This window comes from Octodon degus, unplaced genomic scaffold (assembly GCF_000260255.1).
Source record: "Octodon degus isolate 3935 unplaced genomic scaffold, OctDeg1.0 scaffold00031, whole genome shotgun sequence".
NCBI classification, from domain to species: Eukaryota; Metazoa; Chordata; class Mammalia; order Rodentia; family Octodontidae; genus Octodon; species Octodon degus.
This window is the reverse complement of record NW_004524607.1, coordinates 4,307,774-4,327,146: the sequence shown is the minus strand read 5'-3', so window position 1 is coordinate 4,327,146 and position 19,373 is coordinate 4,307,774. Positions and strand designations below refer to the sequence as shown.

General features: G+C 38.6%; 1 pseudogene; it reads right to left on the bottom strand.

Moving 5' to 3' along the window:
- Positions 1-11,698: 11,698 nt before the first annotated feature.
- Positions 11,699-13,284, bottom strand: LOC101574478 (annotated as a pseudogene).
- Positions 13,285-19,373: the final 6,089 nt, after the last annotated feature.

The window sequence follows — 19,373 nt, the reverse complement described above, 5'->3', positions numbered from 1 at the left end:
CTTCTTCTGTTAATTCATTTCTACTGAGTGGATGAGAAATTCCTCACGTTTTCAAACTGATGAATGGTGGAATGGTGTCAAAGCGAAGCCCCCATACCTCACAATGGGTTGTATGAACTGATAATACAGCAAAATATTAAAGTAACTGCCTCTAAAATTAATAAGGGGACAGGACATAGTTAAGTAAAAAAATTCATTGTGAAAGTTAGGATCAGATGTGCTCAAAGAAAGTAAAACAGCAGTGGCAAGAAACTTTGGACCCAGGATCAGTGTTAAAGTGGGGATTCTCCAGGAAAACAAGATGAGATCCGAGTGGAGAGATGCTGTGAACAGCGGCACACAGGTAGGCGAACAAGTGCCCAGAACAGCTAGAACTTCTGAATAATCTGGAGTCACTTGTGCTGTGGTTCTCAGACATCTGTCTCAAAATACTCATGTGCAATAGGCTAAAATATTTTATATGAGATTTAAGATGGAGATTGGAAGACCTTACAGAAGTGGAGTTATTTGTAGTGTTTTATTCTTTTTGAAAATGAGCACCTCAGGCTGTGGAGATGGCTCTTGACTGCCTGACAAACGCAAGTACCTGGGTTCAGTCACTGGTACCACATGCTGTGCTAGCCTCGGTGCCAAACACCAAAACTGGGCATGGTGGCACACACTTGTAATCACAGAGCTGGAGAGTCTGAGCCAGAAGGATTGGTATGAGTCTAAGCTGTGTAGAGAGATCCTGCACCAAATAAATAAATAAATAAATAAAGTTAAAAATTAACACCTGGAATTCTTTTCCAAACCTATATTTATTTATAAACAATGTTTTAAAATTGTCCAGCATTTCAATGATTAACATTTTCTTCAGGAAATTTTGAAACCTCAGGAAGATTTATAAAGTTTGAGCTGTGGCTTTCTATGTGCCCTGCTCAGCTCCTAAGCTCTTTGTACAAGGTGGCTACTTGATAAACTATCTCTAAGTTTATGGCATCATCTCATTTGAGAAATGCAGGACTCGATCAAGTATGTGTGGTTACATCTTGTATCTACAGCTTCTTTCTATGGGGCTGAAAATAAGAGCTGAGCTGGGTTTATGAATCATGTAGATCAATGTTATAATAGAATCAAGTCCAGATTTTGACTAAGTTAGCGAAATAATCTTTTCCTATGTGTGTTCTGGGATACAATCTATGTAAAGTAGTTCGTTGCTGTAAAAAAAAAAAAAAAGAAAAGAAAAAAGAAGAGGTTCTTTAACTGATACTTTCCTGTTTCTCCACTGGGCACTAACTTTCTACTGATCTCTTTGTTGCTTATATACATGTAGCCACATCTGATTCATGGATGCAAAATTCTTCCTTGATCCACACCCTAGGTAGAGTTGCCTCGCCTAATGATGGACACATGGGAAGAATGAGCAAATTTGTGTTGAGAACTGAGAAATTGTATGTGGCTTGCAAAATTGTTTGCCTGGATCAAATTAGTGTCTGCAGCAAGAAAGATAAATACAATTTTGACTTTCAGCCTGTCAATTATGATGCAAAACTTTGATATGAAATTCATTTCTGCCAAATTCACTCATAACTGCTAAATCTGGTTCAGTCCAATTTGGTTCAGTCCCCCCGCTTGCTTGAACCATTGCCAAGGCTAGCCTCACCTCTAGGTCACTGGGATGGCTCTCTGCCCCCTCTGCCACCTTCAGTGATGCCTTAAATACTTTAAGTAGGAGACCAATCAATCAATTTTGCCTCCACAATATGAGTAACACCTAGACATGAATTCATACAAAGAGATGCAAACTGAAATCAGACATTTCCTAAGGCAGCACGTATGGGACAATGAGAGGGAGGAGAGCACATAGGGGTGCTCAAGGCCAGAAGGAATGCCAGCTGTACCAGGTCTTGGAGAAAGCAAAAAAAAAAAAAAATTATCAATAGCAAAGCCAAGTGACATCTATGCCAGTTTAAGCAAGGCTTGTGTTAATGAAACTACAACTTAGTCAATGACCTCATGATTAAAGAAACTTGTTTGGTGAGCTGGTGCCTTATGCTGTTAAAGACATTAAAGTCACAATCAAATATAAATTTCATAAAAATTCTAAACCATCTCCTATAAATTAACTGTAAATACCTAGAAACATCTTTAAGTCTATTCTAAAGTACTATAAACAAGCAACATAACAAAGCAACAAAAACTCAGCTATAAATCATCTTTCAGAGTGCAACTGAGACTGTTTAACACAAGGTTCACAAATGAAAGAATCCTCAAAGATTTCCCTGAAATATTAATAACAATGAAGAAGAATGCACTTTCAATGTTCATACAAGTAAGCATAAAGGACATATCCAATAGTCTCATGAAGTGCTAAGTAATTTGGTTATGGGATAATCAAATGATATCTGATCTGTGAGAACAAATCAGTGAAAAAAAAGAAATGCTTTCTACATTCTACAATACAATTTCAATATTATCAACCAAAGCACCATTACTCTGTTTCCTGATGTGCATTTGTGTTTTAAAGCCATCAGTGATCCTAAGGGAGAAAGACCTAGGAGGGAGCAGAATACTTGTCGGAGCAAGAGTAATGATAAGATCAGTAGCAAATCTCAGGACATTACTAGTTCACCTTGTCTTGCCCTTGAAGTGTTTAGACTGCCATTTGCTATCATGTACATCCTTGAAGGAAACATCTACCACTTGTATTGTCTAGTATAGACCTCACAACTGAATTTCTGGATTTTTCTTAACCATGCTTAATATCAAGTATCCTAGCATGTATTTTATGATGCAGACATAATTTCTGAAATCTGGTTTTAACTGGCAGGTGATATATATTGTCACCACTTCTGTCACACCTTTCTTTCTTGTACATGTTAAGAAGGACAACCATTGGGTTTTGATTTGGTTCCCCCGTTTCTAGCTGCCTCTGCATTCATGCTGTGCCCTTGCAAGCTGTTTCTCTTCCATCAAAAAGAGGTAATAAAAGAGCACACAGATTCAACTATATGTCAGCTTCAAAATGAAGAGAACACAGAAGGAGGAGGAGAGTTATTTTCCATATTCTTCCGAAACACTGAAAATAAATAAAATTTCAAATAAATAGAGTCTTTCTAAAATAAATCCAAAGATTCTTAAACAAAAATGAGTTTATTAGGCCAAAATATTCTAAATGTTATAAATCCTATATGTGCATTTTCTGACTTAAAAGGAATAACATACCTATCAATACTTCGATTTGTATGTTTTATGGTTTTTTTCATAGGTAATGTGATTACTAAATACATAAATCTCAAGAGTTTACAAGAATTAACTGGTGAGAGTAGGCCAAATAGCTCAAAGGATCAAAGTACCTGCAAGCAGGTGCAGGGCCAGGGGATTCAATCCCCAGTGCTGTTGTGCCAGCCCCGCCGGGGCACGCAGAGACAGCAATTGAGACTGGGCATGGTGGTGCATACCTGTAATCCCAGCTCTTGGGAGACTGTAAGCAGGTGGATCACTATGAGTCCAATCTAGTAATGAGACCTTGAACACCCTGTAGACCCTTCCTTAAAATCCAAAAAAAAAAAAAAAAAAGTAACGTGAATAAAAATGGGTATTTCATTCATCCGATATTATATGGTTTACATCTTAAGTGTTCCCAGAGTTCTACGGGCTGAAGGTTTGGTGGATAGCCAGTGGTGCAACTTGGGAGGTGATAGAAATTTGAAGAGATGGGGACCAGTGGCAAGACCTCCGACCACTAGAGCATGCCCTTGATAGGTTGCCGTGACTCTGCTACTTCCGCTTTCTTTTTCCTGGCTTCCGTGAGGTGAGCAGTTTCTCCCATCACACATTTCTTGGTATAATGTCTTATCTCACCATAGCACCATGGCAATAAAGCCAAACGAACACAGGCAAAAACCTCTGAAACCATGAAGCCAAATAATCTTTATAATTCCTCTTTATGTATTGATTTTCTTAAGTATTTTTCCACAATATTGGGAAACTAACTGATCTGACTGTTGCCACTATAATCCATCTTAGTCCCAATATTTTTAAATTCAATGGCACAGGCTTTTTTTGTGATGCTGTATTGTGTGTGTGTGTGTGAGAGAGAGAGAGAGAGAGAGAGAGAGAGAGAGAGAGAGAGAGAGAGAGAGTATGTACAGAGTTAAGCCCATTCAGGTGACAAACTAACATCTCTCTTCTGGCTCTATCCTCCTTATCTGTAGAAGTTGAGAAATCAAGGTCTCTGACATGAAGACTTGGATGTAAAGTAATAATACAGAATTATCAAGTGGGGGCTAAAAAGATTTCAGTGGTGTTAGGGTCATAATTGTCTATACTTTAGGTTCATATTGATTTGGGGTCCAATTCCAGAGACCGAAACTGTTAAATATAACCCCGGGATGAGTAAGATAATAACAGTCATTTTAGATACACTTCAGATTAAGCAGTAATATTTTGCAAAAATAATATTTCATTTCTGCTTCAGCTGTAAAAGATACTGTTTTATTTTACAACAATGACCTCCTAAGTACGATTACTAAATACATAAATCTCATGAGTTTACAAGACTGGTTTTCATACAAAGGCTAACCTTGTCTAGGAATATAATAGTTGTTTCAGTCTTTCAGGTGTCTGAGGCAATTAAAGTAAAACACCATGTTTGAATTTGCTAATGCTGTTTATTTCCCTGATGTTGTCATTCAGCATGGTTTATGGGAGGGGCCAGCAATGTACTTTTTAAAACTAAAAAGTAATTTTTAATTTTCGTGAAAGGAGGTGAGGAAATGTCTGAGGGTATCGATGAGGTTAACGAGATGGGACTATATCTGGTTTCAGGCCACAAAACAAGGCAGAGAAAGAAATGCTGTATTTCATTTCTGATGGGCCTCTGTGAACAGCTCACTTGTCTAGATTGTTGTTGATTATAAAGCAGCCGTGAAGCTTGCCAGACTTATCATACATCTGAGTACTTGCACACACAAGCCCGAAGATACAAACCACGTAACACCACCGTAACATCTGCCTGTACATTCAGATAATTAGATTATAGGTCGGAGCGGGGAAAATTTGAATTCTCCAAGGAGACTTCAGTTATGGATTTTAAATAAGACGTCAGGAACCAATATGATTTCTGATTTTCAAAACACTCATGCATGGACAAAGAAACAAAATTAAAATGAAACTGTTTCAAGACAGTTTATTTAGAAACTGAAGTGATAGATATGTTAATCTTTGCGTAACAACTCTGATTTCAGGTGACAGGATGATCCAACCTCCTCAATTATATACTTGAACAAGTTTGTTATGCCATATTAGCTTCCTGATACTTTCTTTTATTTACTATTTAAATAATACTTTTTTGACTACTAAAGATCAAATGCAGGGCCTTTACCCTGAGCTGTATACCAAGACCTGTTTTATTTTTTTTATTTTGATACAGTGTCTTAACCAAATGGTCCATACTAGGCTCAAATTTGTGATCATTTGGCCTCAACTTCCCACGGTGCTGAGATTACAGCGCATACTGCCATGCTCAACTTTTAAAAAATGCTTTCTTAGTGCTTAATGTATATATAAGAGATTATTCTAAGCCTTTTTCAAATATCAACTAATTTCATCTTGTGAGAACCCTAGGTGACATGTCACATTAATGTCCTTATGTACCAGGTGGGCCAGCTGAGCCACGGAAAAATATCTTTCCCCAGACATGTTTTGAATTCAGCAATCTGGCTATTGATTCTGTGTTTAATCACTAATTATGTCACATTAATTCCTACTCATGCAGTATATGGCTAAACCATTATTGCCCAAAACCTCATTGTCCTGGTCTAGGTAGGTCACAGGAGGGGTCAGGACTCAATCACATGGTATGCTCGGGCCAATGCTCCACACAATAGACTAGGCAGCTTTTGGCTTTAGGTCCCTTCTCCAGTCTATGCTCCTCCTCTTTTATCACAAAATACATCTTTGTCATGCATTTTGTTTAGGGAGGGGTATGCAAAATGGAAAGTGATTTTCTTTCCTGTTAAATGAATTGCATATTGATCTATCAGAAAGTAACCCTAACCTTAATAATGTGGAAACTCAAAATAGAAACAGATAGCCAGGCATGAGACACACCTGAAATCTCAGCACTCTGGAGGGCTGAAGCTGTTGGATTATGAATCTGAATCCTGCCTGGCAACTCAGAGAGATCCTGACATAAAATAAGAGTGAAAAGGGACACAATTCAGCACCAAGGCCCTGGGTGGCCTCCTCACTTCCTCCATCACATACATGGAGACACAGAGGAGGAGGAAGAGTGATGCTCTCAATCTATGAGCTTTTTAAAAGCCATTTGGTCTCTATGTGAATTATGCCCAGCTTTTTCCAGCAAACAGTGGTATAAGAAAGGGATACTGAGAAAGGGAGCATTTGTCTCGCTGTGAAGTCTGAGATGCTATGCTTTGTCCTATAGCTATGCATAACAATTTACATTTTTTTTTTTTAGAAAGGCCACTCAAGTGCTCCACCTTAGACTGAGCATTACTTAACAAATTATTTTCAGTTTAAATCAGTCAATGATGCAAATTTAAAATTGGCTTAACTAGATAACTCTTCCTACTCCAAACATGCAAAACTGAAAAAGAAATATTATTTAGTGATCTTAGAGTTTCCTTAAATTTCCACAGACATTTGTTTCTGGGCAATTAGAAAACAAATTCTGTTTTAAATATTTCTCTAGTATTATCTATTTCTTATCAACATGGATATCACTTACTAAACCTTGGAGAATTCTTTTGGGATGATAAAATAACAAAAATAATGGGTGTGATTTGGGATATTTTGATTTTGAAGTGTATTAAGCTTTAAGACATTTTAAAATGTTGGCACTGAACTCATAACATTAAGTAAGTTAGGGACATAAGAATTTTGAATCATTTTCATGTGTTTAAGTTGAAAAGTTCATCAGAAAAAAGTCATTTATGGTGCTATTATGAACGGTCTTATGTGTTAATAAAAACATAATTGCTTTATTAACAAGATTCATGAGGGATCCCATATTTTCAGAAGTCTGGACCTATATTTGTATTTTAGAGAGATATCTGATGGCAACCAAATAATGCAAAGGAAGTGCATAGGGATATGCAGAGACATTAAAGATTAGGGCAGAATTATGGAGATGAAAATTAGTGCATAGGAGAGGCAAGAACAAAGAGAACTAACGTGCCATTTATAAGAAAATGGAAATAATATTTTGATATTTTTTTTTAAAAATAGAACAACCATTCTAATATTTTGATATTAATGTGAGAAACATTGTTGGTTTATTTAGTTCATTTTAGAAAGCAAAAATAGGTAAGTTGGGGTAACAGCAGGATCCTGGATGGAATTTGAAGAAACAGGGATTTGTATAAGCGTGACTATGTCTCTAATATTCGCTTCTAAATGGTCTGTGTTATTAATGTAGTAGATCTTAGGCCTGTGATTATTCTCTTCATTTGCTTTTTTGTGGAAATAGTTGGGCCTGATAATGAAGACATACAAGGTCTATCAATGAGATTCCATAAATCAAAATGAGCCACAAAATCCAAGCTCCTTCTGCAGATGTTTGAGAGTTTGAGTCACTTTCACATTGCACTTCAAAAGACAGGTTTCTTTGTAATATTTAGAATTCTTCTTGAATTTTGGGGTAGCAGAGCTGTGTGTACTCTTGGAGTAAGTAAGAAGGCAAACTATACACTCTTGTACAATAAGAACTGTTCAGTTAAACTTGCTGAGCTAAGTATACAAATATGTATTGTAAAAATGCAAATCTGATACTAAACCTTGACTCTCTGAACAAATACAAATTTATTTATTTATTTATTTATTTATTTATTTATTTATTGGCCAGATCAGCCCACCCTGGGGATGGGGTTAGCATGGCATGTGGGGCCAGGGATTGAACTCCCTGCACCCTTGCCTGAGCAGGCACTTCAGAACACTGAGCTATCTCACAGGCCCCAAATATAGATTTAAATGTCTAAACATTGTCTGCTGTCAGCACATAACAAACCATGGTTTCTTCTCACAAAACCTCATGAGATAACATTGTTAAGCTATCAGGGCACCCAAGCCCATCACAGTGCTTCACCCAGGGAATACAGGGGTGAGCAGAAGGCACACGATCTATTGAGAGGACCAGAAATTTTCTCACATAATTAAAAAGAAGTGCAACAGTGAAGACAGACCTGCATGTTACAGAACATCCAAGAGAAAAGAACAACATTCTTTGGATGGCTTCCCTTGATCTTCCCAAGACTTTTTCTTCCACTAATGACATGCAAGAGGTGATGGTTAAGGCTTCTGCAATGTCAGATGTCAGGCATCTATGGAGGAGGATAATTTGGGGGAAGTTTTGTATATGTCAAAACTAGCATAACCCTAGATAAAAAAAGGATTGTAGTATTCTGTTGGCTTCTTTCAATTCTCTTGTGGATTGTATGACATTGATATTATTATCACCTTCTAATAAATCAGGATGGAAGAGCACAGAGGTCTACAAAACCAGTCAGAATTCAAAACCCTATCTGCCTGAGTTCAAAGCTCTCATCTTTCTCAATACTTAGCTTACTCTTTCAAGGTGAAAGTATATTTTATTGTACAAGACAGTGTGTACTTTGTTAAACCTGCACTAAGACAAATATGTACATACACTTACATCATTACACTCACACAAAGAATTACAGATGAATGGAGAAATTCTAAATAAAACCACAATGAGATATTACCAGAAACCTGAAAGGACAAACAAAACCAAATAAACATGCATAAACACACACACATGTGCATGTGCACAGAAACAGACCCTGACAATATGAAGTTCTGGGGAAGATTTTGTGTCACTGACATACTCATACCTTGCTGATAGGAGTGCAACAAAGAGTCAACCATGTTGGAAAAGTTTGGAAATGTGCAATTCATCAAATCCTTCCGTACTTGCTTTACAGAAAGTAAATGAAAACACCATCAGCACAATGACCTGTATGTGAATACTTACAACTTTTCTCATAATGACCTAAAATTAAATAGATCTAAAAATCCATCTGCCAGTGAATGAATAAGTAATGATACTTATACAAATAGATGATCCCTAAAAGTAGTAAGAAAGTAAACTACTTTTAATGACTGATAGCTACTAGTGTAACAATATAGAACAGTGTCAAAAAGAATTACATTAATAAACCAGACACAAGATGCTCCATATTAAACACAAAAGTCCTTATTTTATTATTCATTTAAATGACTTTCTAGACAAGGCAAAACTATGGGGTAAAAAATCAGATCAGTGAGAGATTTCAATTGACTCACAAGCAACCCCAAAGAATACTTCAGAGTGATGGAAATATTCTGTCTTTATTTTGTTGGTGCCTCCCTGAGTGTTCATGTTCATAAAAGCATGTGTATACATACCCTCTTAAAAAGGATAAATTTTGGTTTACGTTAAGGCATACATTATGTGAAAATGCACAGACATATAAAAGGGCGAATTTTCCCACATGTAATTTTATTTGATGTTCCTTATGCTCACATAACATTCTTTTCTACAGAACTGTATTTTAATATAAAACTGAATGTTTATGTTTAATCACTTTGAATAATTTCTGCTTTGCCCTTTTTGTGAATCCCACCCACAAGGTACCATCTTTTATGGAAGCTTTTGTAATGTGAGCAAGAATACCAGAAGACAATAAGTTAGTAATTTTTTTCCATCTACCATCACCCTGTCACAGATGTGGACAAAACGTGAGTGTGAAAGGATTTGAGCCTATTACTAAGATTAATAGAACCCCAGATGGTGGACTCCTGAAGATTAGTGGCTTCATCTAAAATCCAATGGAAAACAATTGCATTAGAGTCACATGAAATGCTATAAAGGCTAAAACTTGTAACAAAGTCTTCCTGCCCTTTGGCATGGCTTGACAGCCTCATAGGGTCTGAGGGCAGAGACTGGAGAATAGAGATTTATGCCACAAATTAAACTCCTAAAACCACAGTGGACTTTTTGTGAGCCCCTTAACCATTTGTAACTACACTGCTGCCACTGCAAGAGAACATTCTGAAAGCGAAGTGGTATTGGAGTGTAGAACGGGGAGTATTTCCTTGAAATAAAAGCTTGTAAATATAAAAATAAAAATTTAAAAGTTTTTTTTGCAGTTCTAAAGTTTACTTTATGTCTGGTACTTGAACATGCTTGAAGCTATCACCAACATTATTTTTTTTCTCAAGCAGTGAAACATAATTTTTAAATTACTGATCATGTCCAAAGATAGCCATGCTTTTTATCTGTACAAAAGGCAAAACTTTTATTTGAAGAATTTTTACTTGGTGTACCTAGTACTCATTTTCTAAGTCAGCTAAAATTTTTGAAGTTAAAAGGCATAAATAACATAAATAATGAATTACAATGAGCAAATTTAAAATGAAGAACAGGATAAAGCCAGAAATTCTGTGTTAAATATATTCAGTCATGTTGTAATACTACATATTGTTGAACAATGTATGAATTTTCAATTCCTTATAATGTACTCCTCTGCTCACAAGTTGCTTAGCAAGGTGAAGTATGCTAACAGGATGGAAGACTTATTTGGAATCCTTTTGAAAGAGGAAAAAACACGAAGAGGGAATGAATGGAAGGGCCAGGGACACTACAGAGTGCTATATAGTTTGAAAGTTTGCAACAATATGAAAAAGGCTTTCTTTTCCTTAAACAGCAGGGACAAGATTTCAAAATAGCCTTTATTGGAATATTTATCTAGTTTCTCATCACTTGACTCAAGCCAAATTCTAATCACAACAAATAGTTGGTTCATTAAAGGATGTAGTTTTAGCTGCTTAGCAAATGAATCATTCAGATGTATGCATACATATTTATGCGCCTTTTGGCTACACGTAAGCAAACAAAATGAAATGGCACAACAAAACACAGAGCAGAATGTAAAATATTCCAATATAATTCATCCCTAACTTTCTATCTTCAATGCATACTAGAAGCTAAATTCATATAAATGGTTATAGGAAAGAGTCAAAACATATCTTTAAGTGAGGTGTGTTGGAAAAAAATTGGAGAGAATTTATGCAATTATTTCTTAGAGCCATCTTGTTCATTATTCAGCCTCCTTAAACCTAAAGTGTAATTTTTCCTTTTAGTTGTTTTCATTTCTTCAATTTTTCATGTGTCCATTTTATTATGTAGATTCAGGGTAGTGATTAATAAGTAGCAAGTGCTTTGTAACATATACTGGTGTTCAGTGGCATGCAAAGAGTTTTCTTTTCTTTTTTTTTTTATTTTTCCATTTGGGCCCAATATTTATTGTTCTTTTACAACATGTCATCTTTTTTGGTTTAGAAACTGCTTAAGATTAGTTCTCCAACAATAACTCCAAAGCATGTAAAATAAAACCAACCTCCTCTCTAAAGACTCAGCAACTGTGGCCCCTCACCCCCCCTCCCCAGGTTAGCTAGGAAAAGAGAGGGCTCAGGCAGCACGGAGTGAAGTCCAGATGAGTTACTACAAGGGGTGAGGGTGGGGTCTGGGTTCACACCTCACATAGGGTTCCTGCACTGGCTCAAACTATAACAGAAATGGCACAGGCCCAAGGCCAAGGCCTTGGGCACTCCTGGTCCCTTGAGGGCAAGAGTCCTCACCCCAGGAACAAGGTCCATCCAGGCCAGCTTGCTGCACACTGGTCACAACACTTTAGTCATACAGGTCATCATTGTCTTCCTTGTACATGCTGCTACTTGTGCCACCTCTACTGCCATGAGTGGGGCCAGCTCTACCCTGATTTCCTGAAGAAAATCTGAAGCTGCCAAAGCCTTAACTCTGCTGAAGCATCTGAGCAAATATTTCATATTTTTGAATGTCATTGTCACTGACAGAATGGTGGGCAAAGTGCATGGCTTCTTCAAAGTGATCTCCGTGAATCTCTGGCACTGGATCATCTTCTACCTCCATGGCTGATGGGTTTGCCTGCCTCTCATGTTCTTGCCCTATCTCACTTTTGGTGGATTCATGAATGGTCAGCTTCCAAGAATGCTGGCAAATATCTGTCAGGTCAGCTCCTGAGAAGCCATTAGTCATCTTAGCCAGGAACTCCAAATCTACATCCTTGGCAACAGGGGACTTGCGCAGGTTTGCCTTCAGAATGGCAACATGAGACTTCTCATTGGGAATTTGGATGTAGATAAGCTGATGAAGGCAGCCAGGTCTTAGGATGGCAGGATCAATGATGTCAGGCCAACTGGTAGCACCAATGATGACATTCTTTTTTGTGGACATATCATCAATTTCTGTCAGGATCTGGTTGATAACTCAGTCAGCAGCCCTACCACCATCTCCAATGTTACCACCATGAGGCTTAGCAATTGAATTCAACTCATTGAAGAAGAGCACACAGGGGGCAGATTCCTGGGCCTTGTCAAAGATTTCCATGACATTGGCTTCAGACTCCCCAAACCCCATGGAAAGCAGCTCTGGACCCTTACTGGAGATGAAATTGGGCTGACATTCATTAGCAATGGCTTTCCCATATCCAGAAGGGCCATAAAACAGAACTCCCTTGGATGGTGTCATGCCAAACTTGAGGGATTTGTCTGGATACTCCACTGGGTACTGGACTAACTCCTGAAGCTCACATTTGATGTTCTTCAGGCCCCCATTGTCTTCCCAGGTTACTTGTGGCACTTCTACCACAGTTTCCCATAGTACTGATGGATTGCTTTGACTCAAGGCCCACTGGAAGTCATCCATAGTAACTGCCAGAGATTTCATGACCTTAGCATCAATGGTCTCATCCTCTAGGTCAATAAGATCCATCTTCTTGCAGATGGCCTACAGAGCAGCTTCTGAACAAAGGGCTGCTAGGTTAGCACCCACATGCCTATGAGTTTCATTGGCTACCTGTTCCAGGTCCATGTCATCTTCCAGTTTCATGTTCTTAGTATGGATCTGAAGAATTTCCAAGCATCCTGTAGCATCAGGGATTCCAATATCTACCTCCATGTCAAAGCAACCAAACAACTGCAGGGCTGGGTCAATCCTGTTGAGTCTGCTGGTTGCAGCCATCACTATTACATGTGTTCTCTGCTTTAGGTCATCCATGCGTGTCAACAATTGTGACACAGTACGTTGCTCCACCTCTCCATGAGTTTTCTTTTGGGAACAATGACATCCAGCTCATCAATGAAAATGATAGCAGGAGCATTCTTTTCAGCCTCTTCAAAGGCTTTATGAAGATTGCTTTCAGACTCATCCGCCACCGGGCTCATGATCTCACAACCATTGATCACGAAGAATGCTTCAGTCTCACTTGCCACAGCTTGAGCAATCAGGGTCTTCCCTGTGCTAGGAGGTCCATAGAGCAGGATTCCCCGAGGAGGCTGGTTGTTCTGCTTGAGAACGGCCGTGGATAAGTCATTCACTTTGAACTTTAAGTTTCTGCAAGCTATGTTGTTTTGTTTTCATTTTCTTTCTTTTCTTTTCTTCTTTCTTTCTTTCTTTCTTTCTTTCTTTCTTTCTTTCTTTCTTTCTTTCTTTCTTTCTTTCTTTCTTTCTTTTTCTTTTTTTTTTTAAGAACCGAAAGCTCTAGATTCTAACTGAATGGGCTGAAGTACGCAGGTTTCATCTGAAACTCCTGAGAGAAGAAGGTAGGGCTAGAAAGCCCCGGTGGTGGGTGGAATAGGTCAGGGTAACCCTAATCCGGAATTCATAAAAGCTAAAATTTATTAAGAAGGCCTCCAAAATACAAACGTGACACCCTAACTTCAGCAGGATCTAAAATTGGACAGGAAATATTCCTTTCTCCCATCCCTATAAAGTTAAAAAAAAATTAAATAAATAAGGCTTTTGTCCGTTTGCAACCAGCCTAAAGTAGGAAGCCAAAGGCAGGGATTGCCCTATCCCTTATGGCGCTTCACTAGTAGGAGAGAACAGAGGAAGCCACTGGGGTCAGCTGACCCAGCTCCATAAGACGGGCCGGAGCTCCTGCAGCCCACCTCGCATCACCGCGCCTCCCACTCCCCGGACCTGCCTCAGTCTCAGGGCTCCGGAGGCCCAGTGGGGTCTCGGGCTCACACTCCTGCTCTCTTCTGGGGGCCCAGGCCCTTCTGGAAGGGCAGGCGCGGGCACTGATGGGCTCCCCAAAGCCCCGGGACTTCCCCACAGGCTGTGAAAAACCTTTCTAGCCGGGACTGCCGTTCCAAGGTTGCCAATCAGGCCGGCAGAGACCTGCATAACAGGGCAGGATCTCACCAGGACTCCGACCCAAGTACAAAGGAGCCCAGCCTAGAGGGCATGCGGGGGAGCAGCATAGTCAAGGCTCCTCAACTCTTCTTCTCCTGCTCTTTCCCTCCTTCCACCCCACTATCAGATGCGTCCCCCGCCAGACCCCGTCAGACCTAACCAGCGCGATGGGCCCCTCAGTGCGCGCCCCCAAAGTTGGCGGACAGGTGCGCACACTCACTGGGCTCCAGAGGCCATGGCGCACAGCTCAAAGGAGATTCCTGAAGACGATAAAAATACATATCAAGGCATTGGGGCCACTACTCCTGGCTGCCACTATTGGGATAGGCCTTCAGTCACTGCTGCATCACTGATGAAGTCCCACAACTGTTGTCTTATATCTGCTTTATGTCAAGGAAGAGCTTCTGGAAGACACCAGAAAATTGATGTTCATTCTTCTAAGGGTCGAGCATTTCACAGTATACAACAGTGATCAGCATCTTACAGCCTCACAGACACTTTGACCAGGGACTCAGAGACAGTTCATCACAGGTACAGTTCCTAAGAGGGTCTGGGCTCAGAGATGTCCTGGTGAAATGTTAGGGACTGGGTTACCAGAAGGCAAAGGCCTGGGGTAGCCAAGGATCCTGTGCTTGTTCCAGAAAGCTTTTCATTGACATAACATCTCAATCCAGAAAACCTCATAGGCTAGCCCTGCTCCTTGCACCAGGATCTGCTGGGTACTGGCTTACAGTTTCTGATGAAGGTACCAAAAAATCTGTGATGGTTCTGGTGCTGTGTGGTCAGCATTCTTGCAGGCAGGACACAGAAATAAATATGGAAACCATGGGTACCTTAAAAGCTGCAAAATAAATATTGATCTCTCTGTGTACTCCCTAGGGTTTCCAGCCTTCTTGTGTTTGATCAGCTTTTTCATTGATTTCCACAGCCGTTTTTTAGATTCTGGGTTACTGTCCTTTTCTCAGATATATTTACACCATAGAATTCTGACTTTAATAGTGCTGGTGAGGGTAACCTCAGGGAGATGCACTTCCTTTGTGATATGAACTAGGATAAACATTAGAACTTAATTTTTTTTTCTATCACCACCCTCTGGAGAAACAAAGCCCATACTCTGGGGTAAATACAGAGCCAACACACTACTTACTATACCATCCCTCCTACCCCTGCTTAAGAAGGCAGCACTGTCAACAATGATCTAATGAATTTTATCAGCAGTCTTTAAATACTGCTGATAATTAGAGATTCACTTGAAAATGAAATGAAAACAAGATTGAAAATTGCCTGCCCAATATCATCAACCTGTGTAGAATTACTCTGACATAAATTCAAAACCTAATATGCTTGAATGTTTAAAACCTTTGCCTCAATAATGAACCCACAAAAATTTCATGAAGAATATAGTTTTCATTACATTAAAACTATTAAATTTTAAGGATCTCAATTTTTCTTCCATAATAAACATCTTTTTCTCTAGAAGATAGAAAAATTATAGTGTATTTTATAAAATAGGATATTTTTGTGGTTTGTGTCTAGTGCTCCCGCAAAGCCTCATGCAGTCATGGGATGGCTTCTTGAGTTTGTGATTGATTCTTGATCCAATTTGGGATTATGGGTGTGAGTGCCCTGGGCAGATACTCTGCAATACAACCTATAGAGGGCAGAGAGGCTAGCGAGCTGCTTGAGCGGCTGCCACTCCTTTTGCTCTCTGCTCTTTACCACCACCATGGAAGTTTGCTTTCTGCCATGTGCAACTCTGCCTTGGAGCCAATTGAGTTTCAACTAAAACCTCCAGTAACTGTGATCTACATAAACCTTTTCTTCCTTCATTTGGAGTGTCAGGTATTTGTCCCAGCAAGAGAAGAGTAACTGAGACAGATACAAATTTTCAAAGTGATCACAAATTTTGGATGGTAGAAATTCCTAAATAATGTAAGCCTTTTGTATATCATTCCTAGTAATTTATTTTTCTTCTGCTGCAGTACCAAAAGGTGATTGGAGGAGATTGGCATCAGACTTCATGAAGAAGTTTGCCAAGAAGATTAAAAATTATACTGGTAAAGAAAAAGAAAAACTTCACATATGAAGAGCAAGGCAAACACAGAAATAGGAGAAAGTTATAAGGATAAGTAAATAAAATTCAGAATGCCTTCTTCTCAGTGTAGCACTTTGCTCCTTTAAAGCATATACAATAGCTTCAAAGAGTAAAGTTGAAATGAAGACTATAATAAGAATATAGGTTAAGTAGAACAAAGCACTAGACTTCATTAGGTAGGCATTTCTGATATATACATATATATATATATATATATATATATCACAAGATCTCTCTTCAGAAGATTCATCCATTTTTCATAGTTCTGCCTCCTGATGCACCACAGAGTAAACCTTTTTTATTTTTATTTTATTTTAATATTAATTTTATTGAGAAAGAAATAGCAATGAGACAGTTTCAAAACAGGTTAGCAGGACAGTTGCAATAATTAATATATTGCATATTATTGTCTTTGTAGTAGTTATTCATATACAAGATGTAGACATGATGTCTAAACACTATTAGTTCAAAACTTTCTTCTCATTGAACTAAGAGAAAATAGCTGTATATCTATGCTAACTATTTTGTATATACAGATATATATTTTTTTGGGGGGGGACATAAACAAAGGACCATTTTGTAGTGAGAGTAAATCTACTGTCTTAAAAACCAACTATTTCAAACACTGAAATCAGCTAGCAACTTTCTTTTTAGTGAGCTAAAATGTTTACTACGTCTGTCATGCATTTCAATTACAGTATCGGTTATAGAACTTGCACCATTCTGATTTTTTCACCTTCTCAAAGACTCCATAAAAGCAAAGACCAACATTTTACAAGGTACTTGAAATGAGATTTGAAAACCATAAATTCCTGGAATTCTATTGTCTGGGCAATAAGTTTATATTAATATAAAAACTATCTGCTATTATGTTCACTTTCTTAACTGTACCATATTATCATCTTGAAGGAAAAAAAATATGTAGGGCAGGAGATTACCCAAACTGATCAAGCAGGTCTTAAATTGGAAATTGGTGGAGGATAAGGAATTACAACCTAAGATGTACAATGGGGCATTACAGTGCAATTTTGAAAGATACCTTGGAGACCTTCTGAGCAGTAACTGTGTCTTCTGCTGAGTGCATCAGGATTCACCCAAGTCCTCACTCACTGAAGCAAATGAGTACTTTAAACATCAGGCAAAACTTAGAGCAACTATTAAGCTGGCTGCTTCAGAAATTACCTGATTCGTGTCTCTTGCTTTGCTTCATTCCTCTGACTTTGGTGTTCCTGATTTTCTTCTCACTTCTGACTTTTTCTTGTGCCCTCAACTTGTAATAATACCCTCGCACCACTGCCGCCACTGGGCAGATAGTCTCTTCAGCCTGGCTGACCTAGCTCTTCGTTCTTCTACTTACCTTCAAAAGTAGACCCCTTTTTCTTTGGCCTACTCCTCTCCCCTTGTGTTAATCTTTTGAATTAACAGAATTCCACAGACTGGGTAACTTGTAAATGATAGAAATTTACTTGACTCATGGTTCCAGTGGTTGGGATTGTCAAGAGAAAGGTGTCAGCATTTGGTGAGATCTTTCTTGTCCTGTCATCCGTGGTTGCAAAGAGAAGGGCAAGAAAACAAGAACAACAGAGGGTCCAGCTTGTTTTTAAAACAAATCCACTCTTACAATAATAAACCCACTCTTAAAGTAGTGATGTTATCCCATCAATTACCATTAAAGTTACCACATCAACACTTGCATTGGGGATTAAGTTTTTATCATGTAAACCTTGGGAAAATGTTCAGACTGTAGTATCACTGATTGAGTTGTCTCATACTGCTGATTCTATCTTTTTTAGTACATTCTATCTCATTCTTAATTAATTAATTAATTAATTTGGTACAAGGTCTTGCTACAAAGCTTGGACTCATAATGACCCTCCTGTCTCAGCCTCTCCAGTACTGAGATTACAGGTGTGCGCCACCATGCCCAGTTTCAACAGCCTGTGCGATGTGCTCAGGTTCAGGGGCAAGCAAGATATATGGTACCAGGGATTGAAGCTAGGTCCTCTGGCTTGCCAGGCAGGTGCTTAGATCTCCAAGCTATTCCCCCAAGCTCTTTACCTCCTTCTCTATGACTATTTAACATTCATCATTGGCATCCGAATAACCCCCAAAAATCTAAATGATCCTGATGGATTTTTTCATGAACAATTCAACATGCATCATTCGGCTCATGTAGTCAAGTTTATTTAAGATTCATCTTGTCACTATTATTAAAGTTTTGTGGGATGTCTTAGGTATGTATGACAACAGTGTAAAAGGAGGTAGAATCTGTCTTATAAGAAATATATCTAATACTCAAAGAGGGCTGTATGTTACAAGTAGCTTGATATGTTAAACAGTATGTAAAAAGATTGCTGCTGAGAGGTACCCCAGGCTGGTCAGAGAAAGAGAAGATGCAACTGATGGCTTCCTAATAAAGTTTATAGCTAGAATTTAAACTATCAGTGTTAAGAATCTTATCTCAATTATCTTTGACTCCACTTAGATTCCAGAAAAGCATTTACTGAAACTAGTCTTCTGTTGGTAGTCTGTCTTCTAGATGCTGCATAGTTGATACAGTCTTGACATATCTGGAAGAACATCTCATGATTCATAATCTAAAAAAATCTACAGAGGAATGTTTACTTTGGACTTGAGTCTATTAAGTAAAATGGGACAAAAGAGTTAAAATTCCTCAAACATTCCGAGGCATTCTGCTGCCAACATCTCACTGGCCCATCAAATCCCACTCCATAAAATCAAACTGTATAAAATCCAAGTGCTATGATTGGTCTTATTGTTTTAGATGAGAAAAGAAGTACTCAGAAAGAGTAGTAACTATTTCATAGACAATGGCTGCTAATGCAGGATGTTAGCTGTCTTAGTTACTCTTCTCTCGTTGCTGGGGCAAATACCCGACACTCAAAATGAAGGAAGGAAAGGTTTATTTAGCTCACAGTGACTGGAGGTTTCAGTCCATACTCAGCTGGGTCCAACGCAGAGCAGCACATAACAGAGGGCAACCTTTCATGGCGGCGGCAAAGAGCAAGAGCGCAA